The sequence below is a fragment of the Myotis myotis genome, unplaced genomic scaffold (genome assembly GCF_014108235.1).
Source record: "Myotis myotis isolate mMyoMyo1 unplaced genomic scaffold, mMyoMyo1.p scaffold_m19_p_1, whole genome shotgun sequence".
Taxonomy (NCBI): domain Eukaryota; kingdom Metazoa; phylum Chordata; class Mammalia; order Chiroptera; family Vespertilionidae; genus Myotis; species Myotis myotis.
In genome coordinates, this window is record NW_023416313.1 from 74059296 (window position 1) to 74066133 (window position 6838).

A 6838-nucleotide genomic window follows, 5' to 3' on the forward strand; every position below is an offset into this window, starting at 1 on the left:
CCAGGGAAGCGCTCCCGGTAAGCTGAGCCAGATAAGGTAACAGTGTCCACGCCATAGAAACACATCCTGCAGGTTTGGGGGTAGTTCTGGTGTCTTGTGCAAATGCCCACAAGCAGAACAAACCAGACAGGCTGCTCCTCCGAAGCTGCAGCCCCGGACTCCCCGATGATGGGCTGGGCAGGGCTCTGCCAGCCATGGCCCTCACTTTCCTCAGTCCCGTCTACTTGCTGCTGCTGCTGCTCCCGGATCACCTGCTCGTCAATCTCCTGGGCCACGCCGGAGAGCTAGCTCGTTGAAGTTGCGGAAGATCTCGCCATCTGGCAGCTGGATGCGGCGCATGAGGTGGATCTCTAACATCCCGATGGAGTCTCCCGTGATCTTTGTGACCCTGGCATACTTCCCATGGAAGCTGAGCATGACAATCTTTAGGCCGAAGGAAGGAATCTTAGTTGCCTTGGAAGAGGCCTGGCCTGATGAGGTCGTCCGGGTGGCTCGCAGCGGGAGGTAGAGGCGGCGGTAGGCCAGGCAGTCATACTGATATCTGTCCTCCCGCCCCAGCACCAGTTCGTCCCTAAGTCTCACTGTTAAATCCTTTCGGTGGTCTGTCTTGTTCACTGGATGGTGAGCCTGTCCTCCTGAATCTGCATGTGGCGGCTGTGGGGCCTGCTGTGGCGGCCTTCCATGCACTTCTCCACCGTGGCTGATTTCCTCTCGGTCAGGCGAATTCTGAAGGAGGGCTTGCATTCCATTGGGCCATCCACATGGGTGTCAAGGGAAGGCCCCTACGTCCAACCAGTAATGCATAAGCCGTCCACCACTACATTCAGCAGTGTTTTATAGTCCTCAGTATCTTCCTGCCACAATCCCAAAATGTGTCTGTATGGGTGGAACAGCTTCACATAGACTTCTCGATAAGACATACCCCTCCTGTCCTGGTTCGGCAAGTTTTCACGAACGCCATACTCCTCGCGGCAGCGCCGTCTCCAGATGCTGTCGGTGTGCAGGATGTGGTGGAATTTGGTGCAGGCCTGGGCCAAGCTGGGCAGATCGGTGCCGGGGAGCGAGGCGAAGATCTCCACCAGCATCTCCACAGGCAGGTCCTGCAGCGAGCAGTGCGGGGGTGGCATGGGGCTCGCGATTCCTCCACTCTCCGCACAGCACCCGCTGCCGCGTCCGCCTAGACGTGCTTTTCTGCCGGGGCCAGGGCCGGGGCCAGCTTGCCGTTGGCCGCTGCCGTCTCAGCTGGGCCCTGGCACTGCTGACGACACCGACATCCCCGCGAAGAGCCCACACCGCAGAGGCCAGCGCACTCCGCCATGCGTCGACATGTAATAGCCAGTACAGCGAGGGCCACTGGCCTCAGCCTGGCTTTAAGCTGGCTCCTCCGGCCTGAGCGTTCAGCCACGCCCCCCAGGGCCTAGCCACGCCCCCTCAGAGAGGAGCCAATTGTAGGACTTAACAACACTTCGAAAGAAACCCATACCCATTAACAGTCATCTCCCTTTTTCAGTGCCCCCTCCATGCCCTCCCGCCCTAGCCCCAGGCTATCACTAATCTGCATTCTTTTTATTTTTTTAACATTTAATTTTTTTATTTTTATTTTTTTAAATTTTGTTTTATTGCTTAAAGTATCACATGCCTCCAGGGATATGCTTATGGGGGCGGGGAACATTTCACATAAATGCAATCATAATAGCTGGTGTTTTGTGACTGGCTACTTTCAGTTAGCATAACATTTTAAAGTTTTATGTATGCCATATTCTAGTGTATGGGTATACCACATTTTGCTTACCTATTCATTAGTTGATGAATACTTGGGTTGTTTCCAGTTTGAGGCTCTTATGAACATTGTGTACAAGTTTTTGTGTGAAGATGTTTCCATTTCTTTTGGGTATGTACCTAGAAGTGGAACTTCTGGGTCATCTGGTAACTCTATGCTTAGTATGTTGAGGAACTGCCCAAAACGTTTTCCTGAGTGGTCCCACTATTTTACATTTCCACCAATGTACGAGGGGTCCAATTTTTAAACATTCTCATGAATGCTTTTTAAAAAAATATAAAACTGCAGCGGGAAGGCCGGAAAGGGTTGGGGGGGGGGGGCAGGAGGGAGTGGGGTAAGAGATCAACCGAAGGACTTGTATGCATGCATATAAGCATAACCAATGGACATAAGACACTGGGGGGTAGGGGAGAATGTAGAATTAGGGTTTAAAAAATTGTGGAAGAGTTGGAGGAGCAGAACTCCAGGAAGCTGCCTCTGAAGGTTAGGGAAATGTGCTAATGGGCAGGGATTCCAGCCACCAAAATTTCAACCAAAAGCACTAAAGCAGACAGTTCCCAAAAGTGTGCTACAAAGTTGTTCCAATTCTCAAAGCAAAACAAAACAAAAAGCAGAAAGCAGAACTGGTAAGTTCTCACTGGCTGCGTCTGCCTGCAAGGCTGAGATAGCTTCCAAGTGCTCATGATCAAGCTGTCAGGAAATCTCACTCTGCCCACATCTGGCCACAGCTGCCTCCTGAGAATTATGTTTTCCCCTCCTTTAACAGCTTCTCAATGTCACACAATTCCTTCTCATATTATTATGGGATTTAAAAGGAGAGTTTAATCTGCTGCTGCTGCAAAAAAAAAAATCATTGTTGAAAGGGTATCTAGCAATATTTTCCTTAGAATATACTGGGTAAAAGGAAGAATTACACAAGTATAATATGTTTATAAACTTTTTTAAAAAAACATATAACCTTTTTTTAATGTGGAAAAACTGTGAAACTAAAGTCTAAATCATAATCAGTGACATTCCACAACTTTTTTTTTTTTTTTTAAGAAGTGATTTTATTCCTCTTGCTTGGTATTTTTTTAAAAATATATTTTATTGATTTTTTACAGAAAGGAAGGGAGAGGGATAGAGAGTTAGAAACATCGATGAGAGAGAAACATGGATCAGCTGCCTCCTGCACACCCCCCACTGGGGATGTGCCCCCAACCAAGGTACATGCCCTTGACCGCAATCGAACCTGGGACCCTTCAGTCTGCAGGCCGACGCTCTATCCACTGAGCCAAACTGGTTAGGGCAAGTCCACAACTTTTGGAAGAAATCTTCAGTCTTACATTGAAAGTGTTTAAGTTATGTAGATATATAATTAATGTTTATTTGATCAATCAACATGATGTTGCCTTTATGTGGGAATGAAAAACAAACAAAAAAATCCCTGAGCTTTCTTCAGTTTATTTCTCAGGAGTCATATGCTTCAAAGACTAAAGATTTTCACTCTGCGCTACATTTCAAGAGACAAAAATTATTACTGAGGGACGACTGTCGCTATACAAACATCTTCCTTTATGGCTGTTTTATTGCTTATCTGTGGCCATGAAATGTTTCTTATCATTTTTTTTGTCAGTTAAAATAAATGAAAAATAAATTTAAAAAGTGAAAAAGGCTGAGCATCTCTTCCTTTGTGTGCCCTTCCTTACTTATCCCAGCTTCCAGATCTGGGGAAAGAAACCTGTCCCAGTTTACATGTAAACAGAACAAATGTCTGTCTTTTCTATGGAGGATGAGTTCTATTTTTAAGCCTAAACCCCTTTGAAACCAATTAATGCTAGGTATCTGACCTACATAATAGATTCTGAATGCCTTATTATTTTTCTTCTTTTTGTTCTTAAAGCAAGACTATTGTTTTTACACAGGTGTATCAATTCCTTGGGTAATTTCTTATGGTATACATTGATTAAAACAGATTTCCAAAATGCTCTTTAACCAATATTTTTATACTAATAAATACTTTTCAGACATAGTACCTTCCATACTGCTGGTGTGAATTTATATATTTGAACTGGCAATGTCAAATGTCTGTAGCCACTTGACCGCAGATCCTGCAGTAAAGTTGCCAAGCATATTCTCCCTTCAGAAAAGTTGTCTTAAAAAGTTAAAACCAGAACTGTGCTATTTATCTGTTCCTCTCTTCCAAATCTGTGCCCTTTCTTTTTCTTCTGATCTCTGCATTCTTAGCCCTTTCCCACTGAGGACCATTCCTCTGTGATCTTACTCTTGGGTGTCTTCCTTTGTGACCTTTGTGTGGATAAACAGTTACCACATTTAGGTTTGTTTCACCCCTGGGTCTCCGCATTTTAAAAGAGAAGGTTTTAAAAGAAAATTTTAAGAGCTCTACCGAAAGGAAATTGTCTCTAGAGGTGCAATTTTCAGCATCACACTTAGTGCTGGGAAAGATATTTTGTGAAGAGAAATCTATTCAGGGACCTTTAAAATTCAGACATATGCACATAAATGCTGGCCATGTTGTAAATAAAACACTTCTAAAGGAATGCTCAACCTTTTATGCCTTTCTTTTTTTTTAATGTTTAGTAGAGCAGAAATTTTGGTGAGCCAAGTTGATGACCACATGATATTATTGAACACAAGCTTTTCAAATTCCAGAATGGCTTCTAGGATTTTTGTGATTTCTCTGTAGAAATATATATATAATCAGTAATATGCAAATTAGCTGGGCGTCATGACCGGCTCAGGAGGAGGCTGCATCACGACTGCACAGCGGTTCTCAACCTGTGGGTCGCAGCCCCTTTGGCGGTCGAATGACCCTTTCACAGGGGTCGCCTAAGACCATCCTGCATATCAGATATTTACATTATGATTCATAACAGTAGCAACATTACAGTTATGAATTAGCAACGAAAATAATTTCATGGTTGGGTCACAACATGAGGAACTGTATTTAAAGGGCCAGAAGGTTGAGAACCACTGGCTCAGGAGGAGCTGTGCACTGCCCCCAACCACAGTGGACACACACCAGGGGTGGGGGTGTGCTCCAAGCTGCCGCGGCACAGCTCAGAGCATGCCCCCGGTGGGTGGCAGTGGCGGCTGGAGCAAAGCAGCCCGGGTCCTGGGTGCCTGGCAGCAGCCAGAGTGAAGCAGCCAATGTCCTGGGTGCCGGAGGGAAGCAGGTGCCAGCAGTCAGGAGAAGGAAGGCCTAATCTTGCATGAATCTTCGTGCGTCGGGCCTCTAGTATTGACATAAAGAAAGCTGACCCAAGAGCTTCATGTCTGACTATATATCTGTTGTGGGTGTCTTTTTATATTTCTCTATTTAATATACATGCATCTTTTAGAGAAAGGGCATCACCTCTATAAATTCTCAATTGAGAATGCATCATTGGCACTTCCCTTTCTATAATACCCCATGTCTAGTTAAATTCAAAAGCCTTTGGAGTTTGTCTTCCTCATATAGTAATCTATAATAATTAAAGGGTAATGTGCTAATTAGACTAGACATCATTCCGGACAAAGCCGGGGCTGGAGTGAAGCCTAGGTCCTGGGTGCCTGCTGGCAGCAGGAGGAAGCCCAGGTCCAGGGTGCCTGCCAGTAGCCAGAGGGAAGCCCAGGTCCTGGGTGCCAGATGGAAGTTAGTATCAGCAGCCGGGGGAAGGAAGGCCTACTCTTGCATGAATATTGTGCATTGGGCCTCTAGTATGCTATAATGAACACCCATGCAACCCATCTTAAGAAATGAAGCATATTACTATGGGTGCTTATTGTATATTCCCTCATGATTGCATACGTCTCCCTCCAACATCCTAATGATAACATTTTTCTTGAAATTCTTATTTATTATTTTCAGTGCATTTCTTTTTCTTTTTTTGAGATAATATATTTTTTAAATTTAAATTATTTGTTTAAAGTATTACATATATCTCCCTTTTCCCCCATTGACCTCTCCCCAGCCATTCCCATTCCCTAGGACAGTGGTCGACAAACTGCGGCCCCATGAGTGTGGCTCTTCCACAAAATACCACGTCCGGGCATGCACATACAGTGCGATTGAAACTTCGTGGCCACACTCAAGGGGCCAAAGAGCCACATGTGGCTCGCGAGCCGCAGTTTGCTGACACTGCCCTAGGACATGCCCTGACTCCCCCTACTGTCTGTGTCCACGTCCTTTTTTCTTTTCTTTTTTTTATCTTTTTTTTTTTTAAATATATTTTATTGATTTTTTACAGAGAGGAAGGGAGAGAGATAGAGAGTCAGAAACATCGATGAGAGAGAAACATCGATCAGCCGCCTCCTGCACATCCCCCACTGGGGATGTGCCCGCAACCCAGGTACATGCCCTTGACCGGAATCGAACCTGGGACCCTTCAGTCCACAGGCTGATGCTCTATCCACCGAGCCAAACCGGTTTCGGCCATGTCCTTTTTTCTAAATATATTTTTAAATATATACATGCACATATATATTACATTGAAGCATTCCACATAAATAGAATTCTACTGTATTGAAACTTGCTTTCTCCACTAAGAAGTTTATTTGTGCTGAAAGAGCTGTCCAGCAGACTTTATTTTCCTAGATGACTGTAACAATCTTTCTACCAATATGTTCTTCTTATCATGTCCTGGGAGTAGTCTGGGGTTTTCTTCACTTGAATATGGGTGCGAGCTTTTGACTATTCTGATCTATAGCAGAAGTGAACTCTATGACTTCTGAAATAGATCATAAGGAGGATTCAGCTTTCATTCTACTCTCAATTTTAAGATGCTCCTCAAGGAAATTAGCAACTATGATATGAAAAAACCAAAACTAGTCCTTGTGAAGAGACTCATGGAGAGGTTTCATGGAGAGCAATTAAGATGATCCAATGACAGCAAGAACTTGGGAATGAGCATGCCTTTAGACAATATAACCCCAACCTTCAAGTCTCCCAACGGAAGCCTCAGATAAGATAGAGAAGGGATAAACCATGTTGCCTATGCTTTACCTAAATTCTGACCCATGAAACCAAGAACACAATAAATGGTTGTTATATTAATAAATATTGGAGAGGTTTTTATT

The 6838-nt window shown here is 44.4% G+C and overlaps 1 pseudogene; it reads right to left on the minus strand.

The window, feature by feature from the left end:
• Positions 1-611: 611 nt before the first annotated feature.
• LOC118664495 lies at positions 612-1318 on the minus strand (annotated as a pseudogene).
• Between the last annotated feature and the right edge of the window lie 5520 nt (positions 1319-6838).